The following is a 19583-nucleotide window of genomic DNA, read 5'->3' on the forward strand; positions in this document are numbered from 1 at the left end:
TAAGTCTATTAATGGCTATTAGCCAGGACGGGTAAGGAACAGTGTCCCTAGACTCTGTTTGTCAGAGGGTGAGATGGATGGCAGGAGAGAGATCACTTGATCATTACCTGTTCTCTCCCTCTGGGGCACCTGGTATTGGCCACTATCAGTAGACAGGATACTGGGCTGGATGGACCTTTGGTCTGACCCAGTATGGCCATTCTTATGATTAATTTTAACAACCAATTGACAGCCCTAGATTATTGTTTATTTTATCATAGTGCTTACAGAGTGTGATTTCAGGTTTTGGACACACACAAAGCAACAGCTGCTGCCCCAAAGAGTTTACAAACAAGGTCATTAGAAACAGAACCCAGGACGCCTGGATCCCAGTCTAAGGAGCTACCCACTGACCCATGCTGCTATTTAAGGGATAGGAGAGTAGATGACCAATTATCTCTTTTCTGAGTCTTAGCTATGTTTAAACAAAGGCCCATAGGTCACACTGACCCCTAGACAGCTGACTGCAGTCAAGATGAATTTGGCCCCTTCTTTTTATTTGCTTTTTCCCCCTCCCCAAGCAGCATCAGCAGTCATAACCAACTATATGACGATCTTTACCTATGAACCAGCTGCCAGTGATACCTTAACACATCAATGTAGCCTGGTCCTTTCACCATCCGCCGACCATCACATGACAGGACAGAAATCCAGATCCCATGAGTTCAACACCAAATGCTATGAAAAACCAACACAAAAGGAGGCGTTACCAGGCATAAAGTTCCCTCGGTGTTCAGCTCCAGGAGTCATTATTTCCAATTGTCGGTCATCTACACTAACAAACAGAGAGAGAGAACACACAGGCTGGGGCTGTGGAAGGAATGGGAACACACAGGCTGGGGCTACACTTAAAAAGTTGTACCAGCATAGCTACATCAGAAAGGAGTGTTATTTTCTAGGATCAAAATTAAATTAATGGCAATTCCTTGTATAAGACTATATGCTACAGGAACTGGGACAGAGCCTTGGGCTTTGTCTATACTACAGAGTTTTGTCGACAAAAGGCAGCTTTCATCAGCAAAACAGTGGCGGTGTACACACTACACTGCTCCTTCCACTGGCAAAACTCTCCTGCTTTGCCAACAAAATAAAACCACCTCAACGAGAGGTGTAGAGCTATTTGCGGCAAAGTTATATCGACAAAGTGTCAGTTTAGATACCGCGCTTGGTTAGGTCACCGTAAATGGCCTATCTGTAAATTTCAATGATTATTAATGGAAATATTTGTTTGTCACTTTGTGTGTGTACAGTAAAATTGACAGTTACAGACACTTATCGATAAAATTCTAATTCTTCCAAGCCTATGTAGTGCCAACAAGCATGCATTTGCCTTACCAGCTATTTTTAACAGCTTCCCTATATATAAAGTGTTTTCCTTCTGTACTATGTTTACTCCTGACTTTCCTACATTTGCTGTTCTAATTTACCCAGGGATGTTGTATGTTAAATACAGTGAAGAACCTTCTCTTTTGAATCTTCTTTACCTTGTGACTACTGCTTTCTAGTCATACCAACCAACAACAAGCAAAGATTGATCTGCCCTCCTAAGGAACTACTTTGTTACATGGGGTCTAAATTGGCTGTTACCACTCAAGAAAGAGATCTTGGAGTCATTGTGGATAGTTCTCTGAAAACACTCAATGTGAAGTGGCAGTCAAAAAATCGAACAGAATGTTGGGAATCATTAAGGAAGGGATAGATAAGAAGACAGAAAATATCATATTGCCTCTATATAAATCCATGGTACGCTCACATCTTGAATACTGCATGCAGTTGTGATCACCCCATCTCAAAAAAGATATATTAGAATTTGAAAAGGTTCAGAAAAGGGCATCAAAAATGATTAGGGGTATGGATCAGCTTCCGTACAAGGAGAGATTAATAACAGGGGTGGCAGGTTTGTAGAAATGTGGGTGGTGTCCAGAACCCGCACCCCCAAACTCTGCCCCCCACCTGCCTAAGGCAGCTGTGGAGCCCTTACATTTCTCTGCTGGCTTTGAGGCCTGATTTGGAAGGGAGAGCGTTCTGATCTTTTTTCAGAGTAGCAGCCGTGTTAGTTTGTATCTGCAAAAAGAAAAGGCGTACTTGTGGCACCTTAGAGACCAATACATTTGTTTGTCTCTAAGGTGGCACAAGTACTCCTTTTGAAAAATTGACATGTCCTCAAAGTATAATCAAGCCAATGGGAATCTGTTCTGATGAGGTAATGCTTGTTATCTGATGTTTCACTGATTGAGTGTGTTGTCACTTTATTTACAGTTGGAGACTTGTAGGGGTGGAGTCTGTGGAAGGTCAGAGAACTTTCTCTCTCCTGATGGAGCTCGGTGAAGCGCGTTAAAATCAGTTTGTTAAAAATCACTCTCATGGGACTTTCAATTATTGTTTCAAACAACAATTAGGCAGTGAGGGTGGGATCAACGGTTTGTTTGTGAAGACAAAGGGGAAAGTACTGACCGGATCTTTAAGTTGTCAGGTGTGCAATTATGCTCCTAATTTGCAGATGCAATTACCATGACCGCTTGCCCGAAGTCTTAACAGGATTTCCTGTAGCACCTAACACTGTAGTATTTAAGCAATCAGATGATTTTCAGGTATGCAAATCAGGCATGCAATTGTACATAGGTTTTTGCAATCACCTGGGCTGCAGACCTTTTGAAAACAAGATCTGTTGGTTTTGAAAAAGACGGCAAATAGCTCGTTTTCTGGTTTTGAAAAAGACAATGAATAGTTTGTTTTCACAAGGAGACTAGCTTGCTCTTTGAGGACAGATGACCTCCAACAATTTCTAGGAGGGTGGCAGGAAGAAAACGCTGTGCTGCCATCATCATTAGCAAAGGCAGGGTATTGGGTTCAGGCAAAAGGATACGCGTGGCAGGGAAACCAGCTGAAACAGAGTTTAATATGTTCATTATACTGTTAAAGAGGGCAGGGAAACCAGCTGAAACAGAGTTTAATATGTTCATTATACTGTTAAAGAGGCTTTTTAAAATTCATCTATAAAAGAACATCTTAGCTAGAAGATATAGGGCCCCATTCATTTCCAGCATGGAATTCAGCCTGCAAACTCCAGGTGACAATGTCTCCTCCCCTCGGAAATGAGATCTCAGCAGCCCTTGCCACCACTTGCAACCTCTCTTTTGCTGGAAGATCCAGAGCTAGCTGGAGCCAGGACATCCAGGAGATGTACAGATTCTTCAGTGCTGATGCTGCTTATGATGAAGCCCTGGTGGATAAAGTTCCTCTTCCCTGGTGAATTTCACCTAAGATTCACCTTCCCTAATTCCTGCATGCAGAAACCAGATTAACCCCAGTGTATCCAAGCTCAACGGTTCTATGATCACTGTGGTGAAGTTGTCTGAAGAGCAAGTTTGAAGGAATTCATCCAGTTACAGTAAAATACATAAGATGCAAAGCAAGCCCAGGACCTGCTAACATTAGTGAGCTGTGGACTGTCCTGACATTCACTCCATGCCTGTCTGCTCTAGTAAAACATCCGGCTAAAGCAAGATCTGTGTGACTATTTGTCACCAGGAAACAACATCTCCATCTCTGGGAAGAAAGAAGTGCTTGGAATGTTGTCATGTCCTGAGCTGGGTTTGGTGAGATAAGGCTGAGCAATTTATAAACAATAACTCAGTGTTTCCCAAACCTGGGATACCATTTGTTCAGGGAAAGCCCCTGGCGGGCCGGGCCAGTTTGTTTACCTGCTGCGTCCGCATGTTCGGCCGATCGCAGCTCCCACTGGCCATGGTTCGCCGCTCCAGGCCAATGGGGTCTGCAGAAAGTGGCGGCCAATTTGTCCCTCAGCCCACGCAGCTTCCCGCAGCCTCCATTGGCCTACAGCGGCGAACTGCGGCCAGTGGGAGCCGCAATCGGCCAAACCTGTGGACGTGGCAGGTAAACAAACTGGCCCAGCTCAGCAGGGGCTTTTCCTGAACAAGTAGCATCCCAAGTTTGGGAAACACTGCAATAACTCATTTGGGGAGCAGTCACTAGCTCTGTATGAGTTCAGTCCTGCCAAGCCTCTTTGAAGGAGAATCTGCGTATTACAACCAAAGTAATGCTGTCGCAACATTCATCCATGTACATCAAAGCACTGTAACAACCATCCTTGAATTAAGTTTCACAACATCCCTGGGAGCTAGGGAAGTACCATTACACTAGATTTACAGATAAAGGAAACTGAGGTACCCAGAGGGAAATGACTTCCCAAGATCACCAAGTCAGTGTGTGGCAAAGCTAGGAACGGATACCAATCTTCTGCTTTAGCCCAAACATTTTTCAGCAGAGCCTGATTTCATTAACCTTTGCACTCTTCCATCTTAGCATCGCTATTTGGGGTTTAACTGGCCTTTCTGGAGAACTTCCCTGAATCAATCACTGTTTGAGCTGGGCAGATCTATTAGAAAACATCCAACCTGGATTTAAACATTGCCAGTGATTGAAAAGTTGGTTAACGTACTACAGTGGGACTCAGGAGACAGGTTCAAATCCCGGCTCTGCCACAGACTCCCTATGTGTCCTTGGGCACTTTAGTCAATCTCCGTGCCTCACCTCCAGACGTCTTAGATGGGGAGATTCCCCTACTTCACCAGCTGTTTTGTGGATATGTTCATGAGGTATCAGATGTTACAATGAAGAGCCTGCACAGAGCATGGTGTTTTCCCTTTGCAACTGCTCCAAGCTGCTGGAAGCCACAATTAGTGTGAAACCTAGAGTAGGTGCTCCAGATGAGTGGCTTAATCCTTACAAAGTTGTTTCTTTGTAGTGGGATTGGCTTCTGTGCTACATACATCTCAGGGAGGGTGCATGCTTACAGCACACAACGACAACACCTAACTATGGGCATCTTAAATATTCTGAAGGGATGCTCTAATGCCCTACCTGGAAGAAAATTAATGAGCAGCAGATTCCCACTTAGAAGGCCATGGATTGCACAGATGTCTATGGCTAAAGATCAGCAGAATCAAAATAAAATAAACCTGAATCTCTCTACCAACAGTGCTAGACTGGGAATAGCTGAACATTAAATTTAAACATGCATGTACGGTCAACCTAAGGCCCTCTCCCCACAACTACCTCAAGCAGAGTTTTGTAATCAGTTTGTGAAACTCTCCTCTGGGCCAGTAAAAAACATGGTTTAGAGTGGTGTCCACACTGTAACTGCTCTGTCTGTATCTGTGGCTAGACAACATTTGGGCATCTGTCTCCCCATGCTACAACAGTGCATTCTTGGAAAATATGGGCAGTCATCCCATACTGCCTCAGCAGAGCATACACAAAGAGTGGCATTAGAACCTGTGGGACAACATCCTACTGCACAGACAGCAGGGAGGAAGGAGGACTGGCCACACTGGTTACAGTGGCATGACTGGGAGGGCCAGCTGCACTGCATAAAAAACACAGTGTGCTGAACTGGTTCCAGGGAGACAGCCAGGTATAACGTTGGCTTCTGGGAAGAAACAAGATACTGTTTGCAGCCACAGTTACTGAGGCCCAGATCCTCAAAGGTGTTTAGGCTCCTAAATCAATGGAAGCTAGAAGCGTAAATATCTTTGAGGGTCTGGGCTAAATGCATAAAAACTATGCTTAGGGCCCGCTAGTTGACCAATCTGGTTAATAGTCTCAAAGGCTCTTCTATCACTGTTTTATATAACTTTGTGATCCTATTGAAATCTGGCTTCAGATGTATCTTTCCATCTAAGCAACTTTTTCCTTTTTCAGGAGGCGGGGGTAGGGGAAGGGTAGAGCACAGAAGTACCTACTATTGGCAAAAATGGAGTCAGCTTCATTCACATCCTGGTACTTTTGGTGCATACACCCTAGCATCGTGACATCATGCTGATGCACTGCTCTGAAAACCTCCTTACACTCCTATTTCCCCACTTCCCTCTAAGAACGTTGTGATGCAATAGAACCTTAGTTGTCTTCAAAGACGGGGATGATGATCTGTTACTTAATGTTATTTAAGGAGTGTGTTATTAAAGGCACATAATGCTAAGAGCATGCACATTTCCCTGTTGTTCTTACTATGATGCATAGGGTTACCATCCATACATGTTCCAATGGGTTTATTCCATTTTTTTCAGAGAGGATGGATCCACAAGTGCTAGGTGCAGGATGGGTTGGGGTCCCAAAAACCCTGTTGGGTCCCATGTAGTGCTGTTGTAGCCATGTTGGCCCCAGGATATTAGAGAGACAAGGTGAGTGAGATGATATCTTTTATTGGACCAACTTCTGTTTTGAGACAGACAAGCTTTCGAGCTTACACAGAGTTCTTCCTCACATGTGGGAAACATACTCAGAGTGTCACAGCTAACTACAAGGTGGTGCAAATTATTCAGCGTATGTAGTTAACACATATTTCAAGTTTCAGAGTAGCAGCCCTGTTAGTCTGTATCCGCAAAAAGAAAAGGAGGACTTGTGGCACCTTAGAGGCTAACAAATTTATTTGAGCATAAGCTTTCTTGAGCTACAGCTCACTTCATTGGAATGCATTCCAATGAAGTGAGCTGTAGCTCAAGAAAGCTTATGCTCAAATAAATTTGTTAGCCTCTAAGGTGCCACAAGTCCTCCTTTTCTTTTTACATATTTCAAGGCCATTCAAGGTGAAGTGGCCCACTAACAACCCTCCAGTCATGGGGGGAAGAAGGGAGAGAGGAAGGAAGGAAGGGGGAAAAAGGCTGCTTGGGAAGGGGGTTGTTAGTGGGTTACAGATTGTTGTAAGAAGGTGATACGGTATTCTTGTCTTTTTATTGTTTTTCTGTGTGAGTTCATTTGCAAGTGCAGTGACTGCCTGGTTTCACCCACATAGCTGTTAGTGGGGCATTTACTGGGCTGGATGAGGTACACCATTTGTTTTGATAGGCACAGGCTGACCAGATAGCAAGTGTGAAAAACTGGAACACTTTTTTTTCCTCGGGATGGGGTCAGCGTATCGTTGTGCATATAAGACAAAACCCCTAATATCAGGATGTCTGATTACCCTCAGTAGGCATCAAGTATCAGAGGGGTAGCCGTGTTAGTCTGTATCCACAAAAACAACGAGGAGTCCGGCGGCACTTAAATCTGTTAGTCTTTAATTTGGGCATAAGCTTTAGTGGGTAAAAAAACACTTCTTCAGATGCCTAAGTAGGCATGTGTAGGACCCCTTGAAAGGTGGGTTGTGGTAGGTGTTGATCACTCTAGCAGCGGAGAGATATCTGCAGGTTTTGCATCTGCTGTTCTGCCAGGGTCTGTTGCCACTTTGGGTTGGTACGTCTTGGGGCTAGTCTACACTGGCAACGCGCAGCGCTTTAATGTGGCTTGTGTGGTCGCTGCAGAGCCACCTCCACGAGGGCCGCGGCTCCCAGCGCTGGGGCACTGCCTACACTGGCACTTTACAGTGCTGAAACTTGCAGTGCTCAGGGGGCTGTTTTTTCACACCCCGGGCGAGAAAGTTGCAGTGCTGTAAATTGCCAGGGTAGACAAGCCCTATGTCTGTGGAGAGCTCACCTGTGGGTGAACCCTTTTTACACAATGACCACCCTGTATCTGACCTCTCAGGCCTCATTCTCAAAGGAAAACGGCACAGCACCACAACATCCTCAAAAGACAAGCCTGGGAGTTTAAAATGGTAACTTTTATAGATATTAAAAATCATGGACTGAATAGAGACACTGGATTTACAGCTTATTACAAAAACTATAACCCACTAACAACCTTCCCACCACCGCCAGCACCTTGACAAGCTGCCTTTTTTTCCCTTCCCTTTCTTTCTGCCCTATGACTGGAGGGAGCATTAATAAGGCACTTCACCTTGAATGGTCCCTTGAAATATGTGAAAAGAAAAGGAGTACTTGTGGCACCTTAGAGACTAACCAATTTATTTGAGCATGAGCTTTCGTGAGCTACAGCTCACTTCATCGGATGCATACCATGGAAACTGCAGCAGACTTTATATACACACAGAGAATATGAACATGTACACTGCAATTAAAAACCCACGGCTGGCCCGTACCAGCTGAGTCAGGGTCAGCAGGACTCAGGCTAAGAGGCTGTTTAATTATGGTGCATACATTGGAGCCCAAGCTGGGGCCCGAGCTCTAGGACCCTGCATAGAATCATAGAATATCAGGGTTGGAAGGGACCTCAGGAGGTCATCTAGTCCAACCCCCTGCTCAAAGCAGGACCAATCCCCAACTAAATCATCCCAGCCAGGGTTTTGTCAAGCCTGACCTTAAAAAATTCTAAGGAAGGAGATTCCACCACCTCCCTAGGTAATGCATTCCAGTGTTTCACCACCCTCCTAGTGAAAAAGTTTTTCCTAATATCCAACCTAAACCTCCCCCATTGCAACTTGAGACCATTACTCCTTGTTCTGTCATCTGCTACCACTGAGAACAGTCTAGATCCATCCTCTTTGGAACCCCCTTTCAGGTAGTTGAAAGCACCTGTCAAATCCCCACTCATTTTTCTCTTCCGCAGACTAAACAATCCCAATTCCCTCAGCCTCTCCTCATAAGTCATGTGTTCCAGTCCCCTAATCATTTTTGTTGCCCTTCGCTGGACTCCTTCCAATTTTTCCACATCCTCTTTGTAGTGTGGGTCCCAAAACTGGACACAGTACTCCAGATGAGGCCTCACCAGTGTTGAATAGAGGGGAACGATCACATCCCTCGATCTGCTGGCAATGCCCCTACTTATACAGCCCAAAATGCCACTGGCGTTCTTAGCAACATGGGCACACTGTTGACTCATATCCAGCTTCTCGTCCACTGTCACCCATAGGTCCTTTTCTGCAGAACTGCTGCCTAGCCATTCGGTCCCTAGTCTGTAGCGGTGCATGGGATTCTTCCGTCTTAAGTGCAGGACTCTGCACTTGTCCTTGTTGAACCTCATCAGATTTCTTTTGGCCCAATCCTCTAATTCGTCTAGGTCCCTCTGTATCCTATCCCTACCCTCCAGCGTATTTACCTCTCCTTCCAGTTTAGTGTCATCTGCAAACTTGCTGAGGGTGCAATCCACACCATCCTTCAGATCATTTATGAAGATATTGAACAAAACCGGTCCCAGGACCGACCTTTGGGGCAATCCACTTGATACCGGCTGCCAACTAGACATGGAGCTATTGATCACTACCCGTTGAGCCCGACAATCTAGCCAGCTTTCTGTCCACCTTATAGTCCATTCATCCAGCCCATACGTCTTTAACTTGCTAGCAAGAATACTGTGGGAAACCGTGTCAAAAGCTTTGCTAAAGTCAAGGAACAACACGTCCACCGCTTTCCCTTCATTCACAGAGCCAGTTATCTTGTCATAGAAGGCAATTAGATTAGTCATGCATGACTTGCCCTTGGTGAAGCCATGCTGCAAGGTGGGAGAGTCCCAGAGCTTGGGAAGCAGCTTGGCGTCTACTCTGCAATTAAAGAGTCCTTTAGCCTGAGCCCTGGAAGTTCAAGTCAACTGGTGCAGGCCAGCCATAGGCCTACCCTCCGAGTACATTTCCCAGACTGGAAGAATAACTCTGTAAGTTCAGAAGCTCGTCTCTCTCATTAACAGAAGTTGGTCTAATAAAACATATTACGTCACCCACCTTGTCTCTCTTTTGGGTCTCAGGAAATGCAACCATATTGTCCAGCAGGACATTTTATTTCACTTTATTGAGCATCTGGCTGTGTTCTATGAGCTTTACAATGCCACAAAATAAAAACAGGACCAATTCTACGTAACACAGCCCCAGTCCAGTGTAAGTAAAATACAGGTTTCAGAGTGGTAGCCGTGTTAGTCTGTATCAGCAAAAAGAATGAGTACTTGTGGCACCTTAGAGACTAACAAATTTATTTGAGCATAAGCTTTCGTGAGCTAAAACCCACTTCAGTTATCCCATAGCCAAGCCCTGAAGAAAAGCCTTAGAGGATAAATAGATCAGCTTTACCAAAAACTTGGCACCACGGACAATGCACCTGTGTGATACTAGGATGGGATGTCCCACTCTTGGTCATAACCAAGGATCACACGTTAATGGGGATATCATCTAGGAGGCATTACACCATTCAGTCTTCTTTGTCACTTCCCCCCAAGCTCTTGATCACATAACATTCTATGGCAAGTGCAGCAATTGCTTACCTAGAGAAGCAAGATTAGGAAAATATTAATTGTATTTTGTACTTTGCTTTTTTTAATGCAGTTTAGCTGCTGGACATGTGACTAAGGAACCAGCACCACCCGACTCGTTAGCTCTCTACCCGCCATTAGGAAACCTCTATACTGGGACACCCAGAAAAGCAGGTCCCCCCCCAGTCATGAGGTGGCTTAAAAAACAAATCATGAGTCTGGGGTTCCTTTTATCTGCCTTCTGGCTTTTCTGCACATTTCTCTGAAGCCACAAAGGGCTAGGAACTCACTTTTTGAAGAGAAACGAAAAGCCAAGATTCTCACATAATCACAGGACTCCCGGAGCTGAGGCTTTCAGAAAAACGCCAACCATCCCGAGCCGCGGCACAAGAGGTCGCAACGCCCGGGCAACCCAAGCCAGCGACGCCCGCGGGCCCCGGGGCGCGGGGCGGCGACACGGCAGCCAGGCCCCATGGGCCCAGCCCGGGGCCCGCTGCGCGCCTGGGCACCCCCAGCCTGGGAAGGAGGCGTGACCAGGGCCTTGCAGAGCGCGGGCGAAGGGCGGGAGGCGGCAGCCGAGACAGACACGCCCCCCGCCGGCCCCGCCCCGGCGCCGCTCGGCGCAGGCGCAGAGCGGGAGGCTCCCCGCGCGAGGCAGAAGGGGAGTGGGCGGGGCCCTCCAGATCCGGGTCCCTGGCGCTCCGGCAGAGCCGGGCTGTGTGTCTGTCAGTCAGCGGGAGCGAGGCGGCTGCGGCATCGACGGACTCCCTCCGCCGGGGCGGCATCTCTGGGTGAGTGAGGGGCGGGGCTCCCCCCCGGGTGCAAGCTGCAGGGAGGGGGGAGAGCTGCCCCCAACCCCCCCCCCCGGGTGCAAGCTGCAGGGAGGGGGGAGAGCTGCCCCCAACCCCCCCCGGGTGTAAGCTGCAGGGAGGGGGGAGAGCTGCCCCCAACCCCCCCCCCGGGTGTAAGCTGCAGGGAGGGGGGAGAGCTGCCCCCAACCCCCCCCCCGGGTGTAAGCTGCAGGGAGGGGGGAGAGCTGCCCCCAACCCCCCCCCCCCGGGTGTAAGCTGCAGGGAGGGGGGAGAGCTGCCCCCAACCCCCCCCCCCCGGGTGTAAGCTGCAGGGAGGGGGGAGAGCTGCCCCCAACCCCCCCCCCCGGGTGTAAGCTGCAGGGAGGGGGGAGAGCTGCCCCCAACCCCCCCCCGGGTGTAAGCTGCAGGGAGGGGGGAGAGCTGCCCCCAACCCCCCCCCCGGGTGTAAGCTGCAGGGAGGGGGGAGAGCTGCCCCCAACCCCCCCCCCGGGTGTAAGCTGCAGGGAGGGGGGAGAGCTGCCCCCAACCCCCCCCCCGGGTGTAAGCTGCAGGGAGGGGGGAGAGCTGCCCCCAACCCCCCCCCCGGTGTAAGCTGCAGGGAGGGGGGAGAGCTGCCCCCAAACTCCCCCTCCCCTCCCGGGGTGTACGCTGCAGGTTGGCGATGGGGAAGAGCTTCTTGTTCCCCCTGCCCCAGGGTCTCACTGAAGGACGGGGGGCACTACAGGGAGGAGCTGCCCCCTCTCTTCCTGGGGCTTCTGGCAGCTGGGAGGGGCTCTGACCTGCTCTGGGGGAGGAGACCTGAACCCCTTGGAGGGCAGAGGGAGGTGAGCAGTGGTTACCTCCAGATACCTGCTCAGGGAGGGGAGCCTCAGCCCCTCCACCTGACTGAAGTGGGGCAAGGAGTGGTGCGAGGAGGATAACTTGGCCTGACAGTGAGTGGGGATGCAAGGGGAGCATCTTTCTGTGCAGCGGAGCCCCGGGGGCCATCACGCGCTCCCCATCCTGCAGAGCGGTTGGCATCAGCCATGCCCCGTGGGGAGACATGCAGGCCCCCAAATCCCCAACCCAAGTTCTCAATTTGGTCTGGTCATATCTGGCTGACATCCTGGGCTGTGCCAAGGTTGCCAGCAAGTGCAAAAGAGACACCCCTCTCAGGGCTGTGTCAGAGGTGGGTGCAATCTGCCCAGGATGGCACAATCGAGTGTGTCCTCTCTGTTGCTCTGTGCTGCTGAGCTGTCTGGTGGAGACGTAGGGCAGAGAGGTTGCTGCTAATGTATTGTTGTAGCACATCCTATGGCTTTTTAGGGGCTGAGACATACATTTGTGATTCTGATAAAAGCATCATCTTCATATTTAAATTGTACCATGAGATGGACTTTCCGGCCATGCAAGCACATACAGAGACAGTCTAAGCATCCGAGAGGCTGCTGTTTTTGGGGTGGTGGGTAGATTACACAGCGGAGAATGCTGGAGAGAAAATGCACCCTCTGCTTCTTGGCTTGCATCATATGTCTTTGTTTTAGGGTGCATGGGCAATGCATGGGTTAGGGAATCTGTGAGTTGATGGGAGGAAGTCTTAAAGCATAAAGACTTGCTATGGAAAAGATGTATTAGGTCGTTTAGTCTGTTCCCCCAGCCAGTGCGGAATTGTTCCCAGAGGTGTATTTGCTGGTGCAATACTCATGATGCAGGGCTCCGTTAATATCTGTAATGTGTAAGTCAATCCAAGTAGCGCTCCTCGAACCTTCCACGCACACCATGTGCAAATAGCTAGGTGGTGCCAAATCCTCCACATCTGTGTATATGTGTTGGATTTCCCCCACACACACACCCCCCTTGACAGGAGGTTTTGATTACATATTGCTCTGGCATGCTCCCCGTCTTTGATGTGGAGTTTTCTGTCATGTATAACGTGTTCAATATCACGTAACCCAGCTCAGTGGCTCCTCTCACAGGGCTGCTAGAAAATAATGAGATGCATTCCTCATTCTCATTTTTACAAAGGAATAATGTCTGGGCTCTTGAGCTGAAATTTTGTTTCACTGGCTTTTCTTTGTTTTTGTTACTGCTCTGCAGGGCTGTTTCAACTAGGAAGGGCTCCTATTCACAGTCTGCAACTGACTTTAAGCCAAATAGAGACAAGAGCTGTATGATTCTGTTCTTTTATTTAATCATTTCTCTTTTGTACCTATTTTTTGTCTGTGGGGTGCACACTAGCTGGAGTGTTTCCTTTCCTTAGCTGCATAGTTCACATTTCATTTTTGTTATTTATTTGTTTGTGCTGTGTGTGGAGTAGCAATCAGCTAATTTAGATTAGGTATGTTGGAGAACTATATCATGAGTATATACTATATCAAATAGACATATAGCAGTCTAATGTTAGCTGGTAAACTAAATGGCAACTGAAGCATGGTTCTTATATTAATTGCTGAGAGCCCTCTTCTGTTTTACCATGTTTCTTTATTCAAATACAGAAGTTAGTGATGGAAAAGATCTATTACAACAGATAAAGTCCATCCCTCTCCAAATGCAGGCTATATATACCTCTTGCTACCAGAAGCTCATTAAGGCCCTAATTCATAGGAGCACTTAAGTTCATGTTTGATTTTAAAGTGGACTACTCACATGCTTAAAGTTAAGCATATCTGCAGAGCACTTATGCTGAGAGGAAGAAGAAAAAAAGGATGTGTGAAAGTGCATAAAATATAGATCCCCTTCCCAGAGTCCTGCCTAATTTAAAGGGCAGTTCTAATATGAAAAAGGATTTGCAGTGCAAACAGGGAACAGATCTATTGACTACACCAAGGTGCCATTTTTACAAGATCACTATCTGCTTTATTGGGGTGGGGGACAGAAATGGAAGAATTTATTCTTATGAGTAGTTGTAGAGCCAAAAGAGCTCTGTGAGAGAGCTGCATTTACTTCTGGATCATGCTTCATCAACAGAATTGTTAAATTGCAGTTACAAGACCAAATTCTACTCTTTGGTACACCTATGCAACACCTTTGAAAATAGCTGGTTGGTACAAGTGTAACTGAAAGCAGAATTTGGCCTGCAGAATTTTATCATCATGATAATGCAGAAATAGGAAAGAACCCAGCGTGACTTATAGATTGTGGGTTGAGTCTAGTGCCTGCAAACAGGAAAAAACTGTCTTTTTTTTTTTTTTTTTTTTTTACTTATAAACTGGACAAATTTGATATGAAATCAACCTCACAATATTAGGCTGCTGAGTCACTTTTCAGAGTGAAGCCATGCTTAAAATCTCATGTCCTCTTTTGTTTAATACATACTGTATAGAACCATATCACCAAGGTGGAACCTGTTCCTAGGCACACACATTTGATGTATTAATTTTGGCAGTACCTGTGTGCTTTATCATGTCAAAATTATTGAACTGAAATAATTACTAATCTTAAACAATAGTCCACCCTGTTATTGCTTAGTAAGGGAAATACAATATACCAGAATAATTCCAGGTGTAACTTCTAAGTGTGTGGAGTTACACCATAGATAAGTTTGGCCCATTTAGTTCAAACAGTGAAATGGCTTGTCTCGATAAACTACACTGATGAATAAAACAAAATTTGCCCATATTCTTCCTGTTTGAGTTATGAGACAGCAAGAATGGAATGGAATGTTTCAGACTTTATTCTTGATCCCAACCTGGGTAACCTACAATATTTATTAATAAACTAAGCAACTACAATCTTCTTGGTATGTGTTTATATCAGATGTAAATAAAACTACCTTAAACTAGTTACATAATAAAATTAACACAGGTGAAACAGATTATTTATTCAGTTACTGTATTCATAAAGCACTTCCTCTGGTTACTATATTTGGAGTGCTAGGCAATCTATAGCAAAACCTTAAAGAAAATCTTGGCCCAGAGCCCAGAAAAACTAGCTAGTTTTTCCCTCAAATAATACAGAAAAAAAGAAAATAGTCTCAAAAGGAAGAACTCCTTGGGGGCGGGCAGAGATGCCAACCCACCCTAATTTTCTGTAATGCTCCTGATTTTTACATGTAATTACTAATTCAGGTTTAAGCCTACAAATTTTGCAAGCATGCGCATACTTGATGAGTCACACACACATGCACACCTGACAAACACAGCAAATAGTTCCGCAGCTGTGGGGGGTGTTCTTCACCACCCTTATGGCACATGCACAGACTGCAGTGAGCGTCTGATAGGAAACAAGCTATGGAGATTTTGAGTGGGCCAAGATGTTGCTTGTTTCCCTGCCCAAGCCACGGGCTGTGCTCTAACTGTGACCCTGCTGGACTATGTTGATGTGCTCTGGTACCTAGTGTGTGCCAGTAAGGTCCGCTTGGGCAGTTAGTGCACGACATGCAGCTTTGTGGCTTGAATGGTGAATCCAGTGCCCCAAACTCCATTCAGAATCACTGCAGCTTGCCTCCTGTCAGACCCTCACTGTGCAGTCTGCAGGGGAGGAGGGGCAGGGCGGGGCAGCAGGAAGAGAGAGGGAATGGGACAGAGGAAGCTCAACCTGATAAGGAGGCCCAGAACTGACCTAGGTAATTAAGGGCCCTATGCAGAATAGAAGAGCAGTTTTCCTAGGGCTGATCCTCCCCTTCACCCTGTTTAGGGGTGGGGGTTGGGCACAACAAGGCGGGGCATGCCCTCTCCTTGGTCATAGATAGTTGGGAGAGGTCCAGGTTTCTCTGTGGGGGGAGAAGTCCCAGTTATTTTAACATGCATGGAAATGCATCTAAAATGCACCACAAGCATTCAAGGCATTCCCCTAAACCCTCCCATCTTTGTGTGGCTTTGTACCTTTGGCCCTTGCTGCTGGTCCAAGCAATCTCCATAATTCCTCCCTAGCTCCCCCCCTCCCGCCCGCAGAAATACCCCTGAAAGTCTCAGAGCAAAGCCATGGTATCTCTGGGAGGGGTGGAAAGAATCCAAAATGTATTGACCAATGTGGGAAAGCCTTGTACCAGATGCCAGAGACAGCCAGGAGAGGCAGTGTGGTCTAGTTGTTCAGGCCTGGGACTGGCAGCCAGGGGAACAGGTTTCTAGCCCAGACTCCCACTGGTGCATCTCTCTGTGTATAGTACATGCTTTAGCCAAGGGAGACTCCAGTAGATCTCCTCAAGGCGAGGAGGAGGGGGAAGTTAGACAGGCTGCCACAGGCTAGATTCAGTTGTGCGTTCCAGACTGAAAGCAACTAAAACCCAGGCATCTTTGAGTGGCTGCTGACATCAGCAAGGGCAAATCCATCACCAGAAGATTGTCCGCTAGTACCGCTACATTGATCAGAGCTGCCTCCATGACATGAGACTGTTTGATTCCAGGGCAGATTTGAAGAGGCCCTGGGGGGTTTTCACCTTCCTCTGCAGCATGGGGCCTGGGTCACTTGCTGGAGGATTCTCTGCACCTTGAAGTCTTTAAACCATGATTTGAGGACTTCAATAGCTCAGACAAAGGTGAGAGGTTTATTGCAGGAATGGGGGGTGAGATTCTGTGGCCTGAATTGTGCAGGAGGTCAGACTAGATGATCATAATGGTCCCTTCTGACCTTAATGTTTATGATTCTAGACTGAGCTCTGTATCATCTGATCCAAGTGGTATTGGGGCTTCCCAGCCAACACTTCCTCGATAACCTCTCCTGAAAAGGGTAGATGAGAGACTAGACAAGAGACTGGGATAATAACATAAAGTGAAGGCTTTTTTATGCCTGTGGACCACTCCTTTGCACATTAAAACACAGGACCCTTTCCATCTTTATGCTTCTCTTTAGTCATCTACAAAGCCAGCACTTCTCCACTGGCCTTAAGCTCAAGCTCACCGTTAGAAACTGAACCAGGGGTGTTTGTTCCCCCCTGGTCGGACATTGTAGCAGCAGTGAGGGCCCATCCTCTGCTGATCTAGCCAATGAAAGTCATAGCAAGCATGATGTCTGTCCTCTTGGCAGATGCACCAAGGATGGAACTGGGAACCTGCAGACTTGAAAGCCTGAGCTGCATCAGTTTGAGCCAAAGCTCTGTACCTGGGGGCTGTAAAAACTTATCCACTGGAACAGTGCAAAAGGGGAGCCTGTAACACCCACCCACCCACCAGTATGTTACACAAGCAGCAACTGACTTTGTCATAGGCTAGAGGTATATCAGGCTGCTGCCATCCAAGTGTCATTCCAAATGCATAACTCTCCTGCTCTTGCAGTGGTAGAGATCAACAAAGCTATTTTACCCTTCACAGAACATCAGTAGAATCAGTGATTCTAAATAGAACACAAGGTGGTCTTACTGGTCAACCTCTACTGCTGCTCCAGCTTTTCCCCTAGCCGTTCACTCTCTCCTCTGTGCAGTCAGTAAACCAAGGCCAGCCCTAGGGTAATGCAAAGGCAGAGGAAGCTTCTTCCTGGAGATGATAATCACTATGCAAAGCCTTTGATCTCAAGGTCTGAATTTATATGGGAAGCATTCATACCCCAGTGGAATGCAGCAGCTGTTTAAAGGTGACCCATACAGCAGAAAAAAATTGTGACCCATTTTAATTCTTTATGATGTGTACATAAAGTAGGCCTGAACATTTTTGCTTTGGTTTAGTTCTTAAAACTTTCACCCCAAATATTAGGGTTTCCTAACTTTCTGTTATGGCAGAACATCTATGGCTCATAGCTGGATCTTGTAATATGTTCTGAAGCTGGCTAGGCTTTGGCTTAGCTATTGCGGGAGATAGAACTGATATCAAAGTTGAGCATTGTTGACCCAAGACATTTTATCTACAGTTTTGCAACTTTTCTTCTAGGCCTTGTTAACTGCATTGTCCCAGAAGACACTTGGCTCAGAGGCTTGTAGTTGGAGAGGCTATTTCAGATATACAAAAGCCTTGACCTGCTCACAGCCTTGTAAATGACAGGTTTCGGAATAACAGCCGTGTTAGTCTGTATTCATAAAAAGAAAAGGAGTACTCGTGGCACATTAGAGACTAACCAATTTATTTGAGCAGGAGCTTTCGTGAGCTACAGCTCACTTCATCGGATGCATGCCGTGGAAATAAGGCTCAGGGTCTTGAATTGGAAATGAACTGTGAGCCAATGGAGTGTATAGAGTACAGGGGTGATGTGATTCCTCTAGCTAGGGAGCTGGGCTATCGTGTTTTGCACAAGCTGGAGCCTCTTGGTTGCTTCTACCTTAACCATAATAACCACTCTCCTGGAGGTGACCCATTCTAAAAGGTACATATTTGCTGCAAAAGTTAGGAAGTTAAACCTCTGAGCTAGTGGACCTTATTGGCCGTTCATCTGGAGGGGGCAGATGAACTATCAAACCAGCAATTGACTACGATAGCCTCTTTCACTGGCGCTGATCAGTTAATTGAACTAACTTATTTATTCCTGAAAAGAGAGAACGAGATTTTTTTCCAAGCAGCAAAGATAGTCTGTTCTACAAAATCTGGCGGGCCCAGCAAACTACAAGGGCCTGTTAGTTCTCTTAGTCATCATTTTATAATATTTATAATATGGTGGTGTCTAGAGATCTTGATCAGGATTAGCAGTCTTTTATGCAAACAAATAACAAACACGGTCCCTGCTCTGAACAGTTGACTAGGAAGTAGCATGTAAAGGGAGGGGAACACTATCAAATATACAATTTTTGTGTACACATAGAGTTTTTTTCATCATCATGATGTAAAAGTACCAACCATGCGGATCAGCTTGTCCTCAAGCTGCTATTCATTGGCTGATTTCTTGTAGGCATCATGGCAGAGGTGCGTCTTGAGGAGAGGTTATTGGCCTTAGAGTACAATTCAGTGTGGGTGCTCAGTGCATAAGGGTCAGTGTGGAAGAAGGCATAAGGTATGTTTGTGTGAGAAGCTGCCCAATGGGTGGAACAGAGGAGGCAGGTTGTAATGTGATAAATCAAGCTCAGATAAATAGGGAAAGCAGAGTTATGAAGTTTGAGAAGCTTGAGCTTGATTTGTTGCTATAGGGAGAGCCAGAGTATGAATACAAAGAGAAGGTGGTGAGGCAAAGGTGGTGATCTTTGTAGCTGCTTTTTTGTATGGCAGTGCTAGGGGACCAGAAGGGGGAGTCAGCAGTCATTAGGACCAACGAGGGCCTGGATGAGAGTATTGACTGTTAGGACAAACAGAAGAGGTTAGATCTTTAAATAGGATGTGAAGAAAGACGTGGCATGACTTAAGTTACAGCCTGGATGTATGAGGTAAGGGTGGGAGGAATTCAAGATGGATGACCCACAATGAGGCTCAGCTATGGAGGGTGGTGGTGTATTGGCAGTGACAGGAAGCGGCATTAGTGAAGAAGGTTTGGGGGGAAATCATGAGCTCAGTTTGGCTATGTTAAGTGTAAGCTGGTGGAGACTTCTCGGAGGAGAACCATTGGATAAACAGGCTGAGATGAGGAGCGAATTGAGAGAGACGGCTTGAGAGCCCAGAGGATAGGTGTGATTCAGCAATATATAGTACTTATGGCACCTTAGAGACTAACCAATTTATTTGAGCATAAGCTTTCATGAGCTACAGCTCACTTCATCAGATGCATACTGTGGAAAGTATGCATCCACAGTATGCATCCGATGAAGTGAGCTGTAGCTCACGAAAGCTTATGCTCAAATAAATTGGTTAGTCTCTAAGGTACCACAAG

General features: G+C 46.6%; 1 protein-coding gene and 1 long non-coding RNA gene across 5 annotated transcripts in view; one reads left to right on the top strand and one right to left on the bottom strand.

Moving 5' to 3' along the window:
* The window catches only part of LOC140910875 (uncharacterized), a 60789-nt gene extending 50123 nt beyond the window's left edge, over positions 1 to 10666 (bottom strand). For 3 of the 4 annotated variants that reach the window (XR_012158781.1, XR_012158779.1, XR_012158780.1), the window contains exons 1-2: positions 10425 to 10666; positions 601 to 717 (exon numbers count right to left, since the gene is read on the bottom strand). This is a non-coding gene — a long non-coding RNA (uncharacterized lncRNA). The remainder of the gene's footprint in view (positions 1 to 600; positions 718 to 10424) is intronic. The other variant, XR_012158782.1, reaches the window with a different exon arrangement.
* Positions 10667 to 10855: 189 nt separating this feature from the next.
* RNF24 (ring finger protein 24) overlaps positions 10856 to 19583 on the top strand; it is a 71792-nt gene continuing 63064 nt past the window's right edge. Inside the window, exon 1 of the mRNA XM_073342943.1 lies at positions 10856 to 10925. The gene's annotated coding sequence lies outside the window, so the exon portion shown is untranslated. The remainder of the gene's footprint in view (positions 10926 to 19583) is intronic.

Source organism: Lepidochelys kempii, chromosome 4 (assembly GCF_965140265.1).
Source record: "Lepidochelys kempii isolate rLepKem1 chromosome 4, rLepKem1.hap2, whole genome shotgun sequence".
In the NCBI taxonomy this organism is placed as follows: domain Eukaryota; kingdom Metazoa; phylum Chordata; order Testudines; family Cheloniidae; genus Lepidochelys; species Lepidochelys kempii.